Raw genomic sequence first — 13,645 nt, forward strand, 5'->3', positions numbered from 1 at the left:
CCACAGTATACTGTAAATGTGGCTTCTCCTTTGTTAACAATGTAGCCATTCCTTCTGTAGCCACCTCCCCCTCCAAGGCTACACAGAGACATGTCATACTGTGTTCAGACTTGTACTACTCCTGAGTTATTCTCCAAATTTCATGAATGTACATGCAACTGTTTCTGTACAGTGTCAGAATAAACATACAGTACAACTCACATTTATTTACATAGAGACAGAATATACTGTACACAGTATATATATAATCTTACAGATATCTTAATACATAATTCGCCTGCCTCCTCACTCACTCACTCACGGCCGTCCGAAGCCGAATGCGCAGTCGCCTTCTGCGCAGCTGCCCGAAAAATCTAACGAGACTGACATCCAACCCCAACATTACGGCAGGCGGCGGATTTACGGCCGCAAAAATTCAAAGAGAAAGGCGACTTCGATTAAAGCTCTAGAGGCCTGAAAGGCGATTTCGACTACAGCTCGAGGCCTAATTACGCATTCTGATTCAATTACGCATTCATTCAATACACCTATATCAGGTTTGTGGTGCTTATACTTATTACTATTCCATATTGTACTGGAACATTCATCATTCAATATTATACTATAGGCCTGGAAAATTCATCAACTAACAGTACAAGCCTGTACAGTAATGAGTAAAGCGTACTACAATCATTACAAAACAAATTCTTCGTTACTTATTATTTGTTCTTCATACACTGCTGACACAAACTCGTGCCCATTTCATCTTACATTGTCGAAATGGGCTCTTTGTCTAGTCTATTATATAAAAAATCTTGGGCCAAGACAAGACTTTTTCAGAGAGACGAGACGTGACTTTCTCAAAGAGACACTTTCACGTCCTGCGAGACAAAGAGTAGATGACAAAGTAGAACGTCGTAAAGAATTAAAAACGTAGGCGCGATACACATGCAGAGCAGGTTAGATATAATGGAAGTACGAAAATTCGAAAGTTTCCAAAAAATGATAGGAAAGATCGCATTAACGCATTCAAATGGAAATTATTACTAGGTGAAGTAACGGAACAGTGAAAAGAGATTGAATATATTGTTCGGATTTAAACTTTAAGTTGGAGACTTGTAGATCGTCTAATTTGTGTTGCCATCAGGGAAAAACAGTGTTTCTTCCCAATGAAGAGGCGTATCCGCGAGAATTAAAAGATTTGTTGTTTGGTGAAAGTGAAATCCACATACACTGTCATGTTTGAGTCACAGAGTTGCACAGATACACAAGAGATTTTAGAAACAGAAATATTATTCAGACACTTTAAACAAACATAAGTCTCTTTCAGGAGTGAATCGAGCTCCGTGTGTAGACAGTTCCATCTCTCAATTAAAAGTATAGAAAATCTTCCTCTTCATAGGGGCGCACCTTGGGATGTCTGGGGGAGAAGAGAGGCAGTAAGACAAAAGGACAGCTGCTGTACAGGCTTTTAAATGCTCGAAGTGATGCACGAGATGCAGATCACGCGGCATGGCAGCAGCAACAAGCCAGCAGCTAATTGAGCAAAGAGGAGGTAAAGAAAACTGTATTTGTTCCCATTGTATCACCGTTTAAGAGGGGGCTTCAGAGGAGTGACCATGTCTACTTGGGATGTGTTTAGCCCCCCTCTTCGCAACACGAGCAGCAGAGATATGAAGTGGCTGGTGCATAGCGCAGGCCCGGGGGGGTGTTTGTTGGTGAGCGAAGCGAGCAGGGTGCAAAGCCTCCTAGTGTGTGTATATGTATATATATATATATATATATATATATATATATATATATATATAAATAAGCAAAGGTCTGTGATACAGTTTGCATATTTTGTAGTCAGAAGTCCACAAAGGGAGGTGTCAACATCAGAGAAAAATGATTAGACAAGAGACTTTATGACCAACACCCTCTGAACCCTATGTTTATTCATTTTCCTCTGATGATGACACCTGGTAGGTTGTCAAAATCTTATGAATAAAAAACTATTTTAAGATATGTGATTCATTTTCTCCCATTGTGGATTACTAGCTACAAATATATATATATATACATACTGTATATGCAAACACAGAGTGGATTCAGAGAGTATTCAGATGCCTTCACGTTCTGTAAACTTTACCGTGTTCTGTTGAAGATTTAAATAGATAAATTTGCCATTTTAGCTCATCAATAATCCATAATGACGAAGTGAAAACATGTTTTTAAAAAGATTTGCAAATTTAATATAAACCAAAAACTATACACAATATGTATATACATACATACTGTGTATACATGAAGTATACACAGTATGTATATGTATAATCGGTGCATGTTTGTGGGCCTAGTGTTGGGAACAGGTTGATTCTCCACCACAGCCCTTCCTCTGCCTGCTTTTTGCCTTTGATCATTGTCTCTGTGTCAGTTGCTAAACAACACATACTATTTAGCAGCCGCATTGATGAGAAGGTCAGGGGAAACAAAAAGGTGAACTTGGTTTGTGGTGTTGCTTACTAATAGCGGTTTCTATTGTGTAGTTCTTTAATTCTGGAACTTTGACCTGTTTTTTACCCATTTTTGCATTGTGCTCTTTCAAAACCTTTAGTTGATTACTTTTCCTTATTTTGTGACTGCTTTTTGAATAATGGACTTGTTACTAAACAATATTTGTTTGCTTTTTTTGTTTTCTTCCTCATTTGCATACTCATTAGGGCTTGGACTGCCATTTTATTTGGGTGGCGCACAACAATTCAAACCTGCAATTTCGCTTTTCCTCCTGAGAAGCCAGTACTTAGGGACTATACTGCATGTGCCCCATCTTGTTACTTGTGTCTGACAGAGTGTATTTAAAGCCATCTTTCAACCAGAAGGCAACTAGGTCTGGAGTCAGGAAGATGAGAAAATCCTTAATATATGGGAGCAAGAGAGTTTAGACAAGATTGATAGAGATTGGAGGTTAGAAGAAAAATGCTTTGAGAACTTGGTAAGAGGGTGAGCCACCCTAGCAGACAGGCACATTTTCATGTCCTATTTAGCAATGCCCAGAAAAGCAGCAGGGAGTTTATTTTCTTTTTCTTTTTTTTTTTTGCTTTGTTATCCTGTGTTCATCCTTCTGTTTAGTTGACTAAATGTAATAACGGTACAGTTTTTGTTTAGTTCTATTCTATTCTGATGGTCGCCTCTAATCACAACAGACATACATACACCTCTATTCATCCAATTTCAAACCTGCATAATCCAGTTCAGGATCACAGCGGCCAGACACTATCCCAGCAGCATCAGCTGCATGACAAGAACAAACAACCCTGGATTAGCCACGAGTCCATCTGAAAGCAGATTCTCACACATGCACACACATTCAACCCTGGGCCACTTTTTACTGAACAATGAATCTATTCCTCATGTGAATGAGTTGGTTCTATTAGACTGCAGTTCATTACGTGCCACACGTATTAAGGTTTTGTTTGCATTTGTTTACACTTATTTTCAACAGAACTCTAATGCACACCACTTCTTCAGCTTACAAACAGTACTGCACACTTTGCTCAGTGAATCACGTTGAGCTCAAAGGTTATATTTGAACCTTGTTGTTTCAAGTCCAAATTATTAATCCCTGCACTACACTACTTGGTAGGAAGTCCATATCAAAGTCAAGTACTTTTGAGCTTTCCTCAGAATGCCAAGTGAATATATGCTCAAGATTATGTTTTAACTTATTACCAATATACTTTATGCTCACGTCACACCTGAATCCATGACAGCACCTGACAACCGCAGGCGTGGTTTCCATTTTCACTTGTTTGCAGTTTCTGTACTCTGCCTTACCTGCCTGTCATTTTTCTGATAATTATTTCCTTCTCTGAATATTTACCTGTGACTAAGATTGCTCAGCATTCCTAAACGTTTGCAGCCTTTTTAACCCTTTCCAGTCCTATAACTTTAAATATTGGAAATCTTCTAAATGTCTGCTACAAATGTATAATTTTACTATACTGCAATATTTCTTGCTTTCCCATTTTATTTCTGTAAAACTATATAACTGCAATAGAAGTAATGCCCACACTTACTTTATTTCCTCAGTGGGTCAGTTTCAGAATTGAACGTAAATGGAGCTTTAAAAACAAAAGGATAGGTAAAAAGGGAACATACAGAAAAGCATAAATGAACATTTTTATGCTAGTCGTAGTTTACAAAACTAACAATAACACTCAAGATGGGATTAAAGGCTGTCACCTGCAGTATGAACCAAAAAGTGAAAATGTAAACACTGGTTTATCACAAAGCTCATACATGCATAGCTGGCCTGTTGTCAAAAAGAAAGGCACAAAGATGTGTGTTGAGTTTAAATCCCACACCTGCTTTTTGTCTGTGTGGAGTTTCCATGTCCCACATTCTTTCTCTTTCCCTATATCCATGTGTTTTGGTTATTGGCTAATTTAAAAATGGCCCCTGAGGGGATGTGTGGGTGTGTGTGGGTTCTGTGATAGACTGGTGTCCCACCCAGGAAAGGTTCCTGCCATTTGCCTGAAGTTGCTCGGTGGTAGCCCTGAACTGAACAAATGGGTTTGCAAATGTCAAGATGTGAGATTTTCCAATTGATTAAAACTTCAGGTTCAACATGATTTTGATGAGAAAGGTGGAGTAAGTTATTTATGAAGTGAACATTAGCACAATCAAGATGAGAACAGGCTATTAAGCCCAACAAAGCTTTCCAGTCCTAGCCACTTAATTCTTCTAAAAAGAACATTGTCAAGTTTTAAAAGTTCCTAAAGTCTTACTGTCTACCACACTACTTGGTAGCTTATTCCAAGTGTCCATGGTGTGTAACATGTTCTTAGAAGTGCAGAATTATGGTAATGAAGGGCAATTACGGGTGCAGGTTCTGGCTTCAAGCAATTCATCTGTGTTAAGTGTCCACTTTGATACAGTATTGCCATTTTCTTTTCTCTGTATAGTGCTCTGTGATGGTGGAAGTAAGGACCCGATTGTTTGAGCTTTTTTCTTCATGTGGATTCTAACTAGTCTCTGTTGAACTTCCCCTCCTGGGTGCAATTACTTCTGTCCGCGTGTTCTTGTTTTTATGTCATTTTACAAGCTTTGTTGTTTGGTACGATTTGGAATTGTGTGTGTGTGTTCATAACATGAAATATTTTTTTAATAAACGAGAGGGAAAAAATAATTCAGTACTAAACCCTTTTTTTTTAAGTCACCTCACATTGCTTCCACTTCCGTTGGTGCAGGCCGCTGAGCTTCACAGAGCAGGCCTACTATATACCTACAATTATTCACTCAGCAGACACTTTATCCAGAGGTCAACAAAATCATGTAAATATCTGTCTGGGGACTGTTCCTGAAACAAGTCCTACAGGAGACAAGGTTACAAAATAGACACTCATAGATGGAAGAGATATACATCAAACAGAATGACATGAGACTAGTTGATCTGATCTGATCTGATAAGATAGGCTTTATTAATCCCATGTTGAAATTCAAAGGCATGCAGCAGCAGAAACATAAAACACAAGAATACAGACTAACAGGAGAGATAATACATCCAACAAATAAATACAAATAAACTTAATGAGTACACTGGGTGGAAGCATTGAATTGCCTGATAGCAGTGGTCAGAAAAGGATCCAAGAGGCAACTTCTTAGCACACCCTGGTGGAATGAACCAGTGGCTCCAAGAGAGTGCCTCCTAGAGGGGATTTTTCACGATGGCATCCAATTTTGCAGTCATCCTCTTTTCCACAGCAACTTCCAGCGTGCCCTGTGAAGGAGCAGGATTTCTTGATAAGTTTGCTCAGGCATTGTGCTTCTTTTGTGCTTAGGTTTCTTCCTCAGGAGACTGTGAAATAGAAGACCATCCTGGCTACTATATCTTAGCTATTTAAGAACCTCGTATCAAAATTGTTGATAGATGTTCACAGAATAAGAGTCTTCAGATACTTCTTACACAAACTGAGGGAGTCAGTGATTCGGATGGAGGTGGGCAGCTTATTCCACCAGCTGGGAGTTACACATGAGAAGTGTCTAGATTGAGATTCAGCATGATGCCACACATAGCAACTTATAAGTGCCTTTACAAGCACAGGTGCTGACCCACTGACTACTCTATAAGCAGGCATCAAGGATTTTAACTTATTGTGTGCTGCCAGTGCAGTGACCTGAAAAGAGGAGCGACATGTGCTACTCTTGGCTGGTTGAATACAGAATGTGCCATTGGATTTTGAATCATCTGTAGTATTGTGGTAGTGCATGTAGTTACTCCTGCTGCTAAGAAGTTACAATAGTACAGATGTGAACAATGCCTGAACCAGATGTTGTGCTGAACACTCTCAGATACAGCTTGATCTTCTGGATGACACTGAATCTGCATGAATGAAATAGTTGCAATGCGATCATTGAAGTATTCTATCATCAACTCAAAGTTTAATACTAACTTGGTAAAGAATGACAGGTAAAGCTGAGTATCATTGGCATAGCACTGATATGAGAAACCATGAGATTAAATCCAATTCATCCTTGGGAATTCATCCATTGGGAATGCTTGGGAGCATTCATGGTCCACCTTCCATAGGAGACATCTGGGAGCATATATTAACTACACACCCAAACTGTCTCAACTGCCTACTCTTGATCTAGAGAAACAGGGGTTTTATTCTGAAGTTCTAAAATATTGCTGAGCACTGTATCATGTCACAGAGAGTGAGCCTAGCAATCCTGTACAGGATCCTGATTTACTTATTTGGCTGATGCTTTTATCCAAGGCAACTCACAACATCTGAGATACAATTGGTTACATTACCTTTATTTTTTTCCCAAAATGGACCACAGAAAAATTAAGTGACTTGCTTATGGTCACACAGTTGCACAGTAGTGGGACTTGAACCTTCAACTACTATGCCACACTGCCTGCCTACCTGCATTTGCATTATTATTCTTTCAGTCATGACCCACGGCTCAAGACCACAGGCGAGGACTGGGATGTAGACTCACTGGTAAGCTTCACCTGAGTACTTAGGTCTGTGACAACATCTGAAAACAGTTTTTACTACACCAGTCCATTGGTTAATCTTACTATGACTTATAACCTCACTTGTGAACAAGACCTTGAGGTACTTGGACAAGCAACCTCTTTGCCTGGGAGTGGACCAGGACCTCAGACTTGGTGGTTCTAATTGTCATCCTAATTGCATTAAATGAAGCTGTGAACTGTTCATTAAAGGAAAGTATACAAATGTTGACATTGAGATGAGGCGGGAGCGAAGTATCTAATGAAATGGCATGTTTCATGTATGGCAAGGATTGGCTTCTAATTAAAAATAATTGGAATAGAAGCCTGCTGCTACTGTTGCATACCAGGGCAAAGGTTCTCCACCTTAAATACAGCAAAACAAAATGCTGAGTTTTAACCTTATTACCTGCATCATATGTGTTTCGTACAGAAAGAAAGCCATCACAAAATATTAATGAAAGCATTGAGAGATGATATTGAATGAATGTGTTTATCAGTACGTGACAAGATGAATTGCATTTTTAAGTGGTGGTTCTGTTAGCCCCAGGAGTTATAATTACAGGGAGGCTAAAATAAGAGCCTGGGACTAGAGGCAGGGCCCTAAGGTGGCCTCCTAATCTCACTGGTGTAATGAAGTCTTCCTGAGCCTTTCATAAAGGTCTCCAAAATCTTTACTCACCACAGAATCACAAAACAAGAGTCACAGTCCTGATTAACCCTTACAAATGAGATCATTTACTGTCAGGCTGATCACAGGAGAAATAATTCCCAATAAAAACAACCCACACTCACACACACAGCAACCCACCTACTAGTAACATGAAACCCGGAAACTTAACTTTGAATTTCACTAAACTACCATGCACCCATTATGCATGGGGAACCTGTTCTGCAAAGCAGACAGAAAAATGTTTTGACAAATTCACTCGACTGCCTTCATAGTTTGAATTCACTTGCTAACGCTGTGGAGGTTATTTTAATTGTTGACTCTAATCTGGGGCACGTAGAAGTGACTTTGCTCGGTAATAGAATAGTATCTCTTATAGGACTGGTTTTTCTCTTTGGGCTGATATTTCCAGGAGAGCCTCGAGCAGTACACCGACATTGAATTGGATTATGCAGGTTCTATAATGGATGGACTGCTATAAGATACCAATAGAAGCAGTTTCTAAATATGTCTTGTACTGTTTCTGGCTACAGAAGCTGCTATCAGAAGGTCAGACTGTCCATGTGGTAATACTCATCACATTTCATCTCAACTGTATTTTGTAGCACTCCTGTTCTACAAATACTCTCAATAGAAATACATATTATTGCTTTTATCTATCTTAAAATAACAAAAAACAGAGTCCAAAGGCTTGCCTAGCAGATACATTCATAATATCTACACACCTTTGCAGTATTTCTGTGGATTCTGCAGTTTTCCTCTCACAGCCCCAAGTCTTGTTTGTTAGTTTAACTGGAAAGTCTAAAGTGGCCAAATAAGAGTGAGAGTCAGTGAGTGATGGAATACTATGTAAACGTCAGACCAAGCAATCTACCTAAGGCTAAGCATGTTTGGGCCTGGCCAGTACTTGGATGGGAGACCAACAAGGAAAGGTTAGCTTGCTGCTGGAAGGGGTGTGGAGGAAGCTAGTGGGTCTGAGTGTGGATCCCAATGCCCCAGTGCACTGAAGATGGCACTGTGCTGAAAAAATGGTGCCGTGCTTTGGATAAGACGTTAAACAGAGGTCATGGCTAAATTGCCCGTTACAGCTTCATCTATTGTGGCTCCCTATTTATCCCCTGTGCCTTATTAGCTAGCTATCTCTCTCAACCAACTAATAGCTAAGATGTTGTGAGTGTACTGGTGCAATAAAGACTGTCTTCAAATCATCCAGTTGGATGCTGCACAGTGGTGGTGGTTGAAGTGTCTCCCCACGATCTATGTAAAGCATTTTAAGTAGCTAGTAAAGCACTACATAGTTAGTCAGTCGTATTCTAACAGATGTAGTCCTGAAGAGAGTAGCAGGGGGTGCTAGAGCCTGTCTGAGCTGACATAGGGTGCAAGGCAATAACAAACCCTGGACAAGACACCAGACCATTGCACAGCCAAAACACATACACACCCAACCATACACTAGGGCCAATTCAATAGCACTAATCCACTTAATTTGCATGTCTTTGGACAGTGGGAGGAAACAAGATCACCTGGAGGAAGCCTGCACAGACATGGAGAGAGCATACAAACTCCATACAGGGAGAACATGGTATGCAAACCTTGGTCTCCTTACTGTAAGGCAGCAGCACTACCACTGAGAAATGCTATACAATTGTAAATAATTTATTATCATTATTAAGTACCCCACTCAGATCTGATTCAGGTCTTAGGACTGATGCTGCTAGGACGGACTTAGTCTTCTCCTACTTTTGTAGTGGAATAGGCATGAAAGGATGGAAGAGCACCTTTGCACAGGGAGTAACTTCCCTAGTTGTTTAGAAGTATGGCATAATCAGCTACATGGCTCAGGATGAGTACTTTGAAATATAAATAAATTCCATCTATGTGTGATGTCGGAGCCTATCCATTGCAGGGTCCATTCACACACACAGACCAATTCCCATGCTAACACCCACACCCCTATTTATACAAGGGTCAATTTAGAATCATCAGTTAATAACCTTATAGTTTTTTCTGGATGATTTTACTGGAGAACAGCAACATGTTCCATGCTGATTACCGCAAGCAAGTAAGAATTTCATTGTACTCTGTACATGTGACAATAATGACCCTATATAACTGTAAGAGTGAAAAACCTACGTAGAGACGTATTATGCTCAGATGGAGGATTCAATCTCAAGATACTGGATGTGTGATTGGGTATTTATTAAATGAAACACATAAAAGAAGGTAACCGATGTTTTATACTATTTGAAATTGGAAAAAATCAAATATACAGTTAGAGGTTCTGTACAGAATTTTTTTAAAACCTGGCAGGATATAACCAATACAATTTTAGAATAAAAGAAGGAAAAATACAAGGAGACACAAAGGTACAAAAGGCAAACACAATTCTGGTGCATCTTTAATTGCTCCTTTCTATATATAATTTATAGTATACAGGCTGTTGTGGCTGCCTAAAGTGAATCTACTAAATAATGATACTTGTGCAATGGGTTATTTTGTGTATTATATTTGTCATTAATTTAGACCACTTTCCAGAGATCTGTTTTCACTTCCAACATTAAAGAGTCTTTGTCTGTGTCTAAAAAGGTAAATTAAATCTTCTGTGATTCAGTGTTATATAACAGTATATGCAAACTTCCAATGTAGTGAATACTTTTAATATACATTATATATACAGTATACAAATAATATATATACACACACACGGAAAATACTATATATATATATATATATATATATATATATATATATAGAGAGAGAGAGAGAGAGAGAGAGAGAGAGAGAGGGAGAGAGGGAGAGAGAGAGGGTGCTTAGACTTACAGGACTTTAAACTTTTATTTTATTTTGTTTATTTTATTGTGGGCGGCACGGTGGCACAGTGGTAGTGCTGCTGCCTCGCAGTTAGAAGACCCGGGTTCGCTTCCCGGGTCCTCCCTGCGTGGAGTTTGCATGTTCTCCCCGTGTCTGCGTGGGTTTCCTCCGGGCACTCCGGTTTCCTCCCACAGTCCAAAGACATGCAGGTTAGGTGGATTGGTGATTCTAAATTGGCCCTAGTGTGTGCTTGGTGTGTGGGTGTGTTTGTGTGTGTCCTGCAGTGGGTTGGCACCCTGCTCAGGATTGGTTCCCTGCCTTGTGCCCTGTGTTGGCTGGGATTGGCTCCAGCAGACCCCCGTGACCCTGTGTTCGGATTCAGCGGGTTGGAAAATGGATGGATGGATTATTTTATTGTACCAGTAATGCATCATAAGAAGGTGCTCAGAATGTAAAAGTGATACAGTATATATAATAAACTTTTCTATTTTTCTTATTAAGATAAAAAATGTAGCATAGGCAATAGTCCGCTAAGCACAGAGTTGGAGGTTCAGTCCCTTCTGTTGAGTTACTGTGTGATCCTAACAGTACTCACATTGCAAATGGTTCGCTGTACTATGCACTTGTCATTTCTAAAATATTTAGAATTAAAAATCAAGTTACATCTTGTAAATTCAAATGTACAGAGCTGTATTCACATTTCTTCATCTGTTACTAATCTCCTAATTAGACCAAAATTTTTATTTATCTCTGATCAGTAAACTATGCAGACAAAACAATAGAGTTCAAAACAAATGAACAAGATGCCCATAATTCATCCATTTTCCAACCTGCTTATCCAGGTCAGGGTCACATTATGCAAAGTTAAATAACATGGTTAACTCACCAGCTACACTTATTATTCTTAATACAATTTAGCTGCACAGTAGCTCCTGGGGTTTGAAATGCGGCCTGGATTTGCACCTTTTCCCTGTGTTTGCATTAGTTTTTCCCCATACACTCCAATGTTCCTCCCACATTTGTAAGGGCAAGGTTAACCCGGCAACTGTACTATATGACTGTGGATGTGTGTCATGCAGTGATGCCAGAATAAGTTCAAGACCCTGTGACCATGACATAGATAACAACATGGGTTTCAAAATGGGTGGCCAAATTAATGTACTTGGTATCTATATTTTTTGTAAATCATTTTACTGCTGCCATGTAAACATGTGTTATAATATATGTGTACTCAGGGGAATCCAACTTAGATGCAAAATTTAGCTGTTCACAGTCTATGCACTTAGCCATTTGGATTATGCCCCTGTTCAGTCTCTTAATGACAAATCCAAGCAAAAGAAATTTGGAAACCAACAACAAAGAATTCAGCAAATATATGTAAGTGTGTATGCATGTATCTACGTATAAAAGTGTATATATTATGTGTATAATTGACAGTGTTTTACTCTATGGAAGACACAGATGGTGGTATTCTTTAGTTTTTCATTTTCTTTAATGTCACCTTTGTATTCATCCATCTGATGGGCACACGTGACACAAGACAGAAATCAATCCTGGATTAGGTGCCAGTCTATCATTGGGCACACTCACTAACAAACCCACAATCACTGGGTAAATTAAGAGCTTTGAATAAACTTAAACACAAATTTACAATGTAGCAGAGCAGACAAAGAGAAATCACATGCAGCATCTACACAAATAGTTTCCAGGTTGAGATCACAAATTAGTTTCTTAAGCCTGTGGGGTAGCAGATCTATCCACTATACCTTCACTTCCTACTATCTTTTCTCATCCATTAATTTGCTTTGTACCCCTTATATTACATCTTTAAATAAAAGTCTTCTCGTCAATTGTGGGTGACAAACAATCTTCTCCAACCTCCTTGTATAGTACATTTAGCTCGGAAGAGAAGGCTCTATTAAAATAATCTGAAGTTTGGCTGCATGTTGTTTTGTTAGTCATGACACTGCTCTTGTGGAAAACCATCATTTTCTCCTGGACTCCATTTCCTCATAACCATCCCATTTATTCAATAGTTTATTCATGTGACATTTTCTTTGTGATGGTTTTCATTATACGAATGGGTTTAAATATTACTCCACAGTCTGTTATTGTAATATAGCAAGTAGGTTGAGCATGAGAATGGTAGTTAAACCAATCTACCCAGCATTTATTATTACTATACAAAATTGTTATGACTGCTCTTTGGAATACACCACCTTTCTCTCCCATAAATGTGCCCCTCTCATATGCTCACCTTGTTCTAACTCTTACACAAGTCAAACAGGTTTGACTTGGTAGTAGCAGACAACAGAATTCAAAGCCAGTTCCTTACCTGGAGATGAGTCAAATCAGCACAAAAACTTCAATATTCTGGAGCAAATATTTTTGATGAAATAAAAAGGAGAAAGTGTCTTCTTATTACGGTGATTTTTCCTTTCTTTCTTTCTGGACTTAATTCACACTGCTCGCCATTGTACTTCCACGGGTTAGCAAGCAAGATGACTCTGACATTTTATTCCATTACTCTGTGTCTTTCTCTATTAGCACTCACCCTTTCAGTTTTTCTCTTTGAAGTCCACTGGCAGGTGGGGTGAGGTTAGTGTGAAGTGTTTTTTCAGTCTCCCCCCACCCCCCTTAGCCTTTCTTTTTCAAGCTCCTGGATTCCTGGGGTGAGCCCTTACTTGCCCACACTCCATTTCACTCCCTCTCCTGAACTCTCTCTCTCTGCTTTGCTTTGCACTCAGGTGAGTCTCTGAATGAAAAGCAATTTTCTTGTGAGGTCGGAGTCTCCTCCTCCCCCCTCCCCCTCCTTTTCCAGGTGTGGGTGTGGCCCTGCAAGTCACAGGCTCTCCTCAGCCCTCCCCCTTCTCTTTTTAGCAATTGGTTCTTTGAACACCTGTGTTTTTTCAGGTCCCTGCTTCTTCTTACTTCCCTGGTGAAGTACATCAGCTTACTAACTTGATGCAGTGATCAGCATGAGTTTTGGACTTAGGTGGTTTTGCTCTGGGTAAAGAAGTTTTACATTTTAAATGGCTAAGTGAAGCGTGTGCTGAACCCACATCACTCCCGTCCTTACACCAGAAGCCACATGGGTAACACATTCTGTGCACCAGGTGTGTTACTTCAGCTTTCTTTGATTTTTTTCCTGTGTTCATGTCACTTGATAGTTTTACAGC

General features: G+C 39.5%; 1 protein-coding gene across 2 annotated transcripts in view; it reads right to left on the minus strand.

The window, feature by feature from the left end:
• Positions 1–13,220, minus strand: part of tnk1 (tyrosine kinase, non-receptor, 1) — a 113,112-nt gene extending 99,892 nt beyond the window's left edge. Inside the window, exon 1 of one of the 2 annotated variants that reach the window (XM_051925231.1) lies at positions 13,021–13,220. The gene's annotated coding sequence lies outside the window, so the exon portion shown is untranslated. Of the gene's footprint in view, positions 1–12,801 lie in introns of both variants that reach the window. The other variant, XM_028798424.2, reaches the window with a different exon arrangement.
• Between the last annotated feature and the right edge of the window lie 425 nt (positions 13,221–13,645).

This window comes from Erpetoichthys calabaricus, chromosome 3 (genome assembly GCF_900747795.2).
Source record: "Erpetoichthys calabaricus chromosome 3, fErpCal1.3, whole genome shotgun sequence".
Lineage (NCBI taxonomy): Eukaryota > Metazoa > Chordata > Cladistia > Polypteriformes > Polypteridae > Erpetoichthys > Erpetoichthys calabaricus.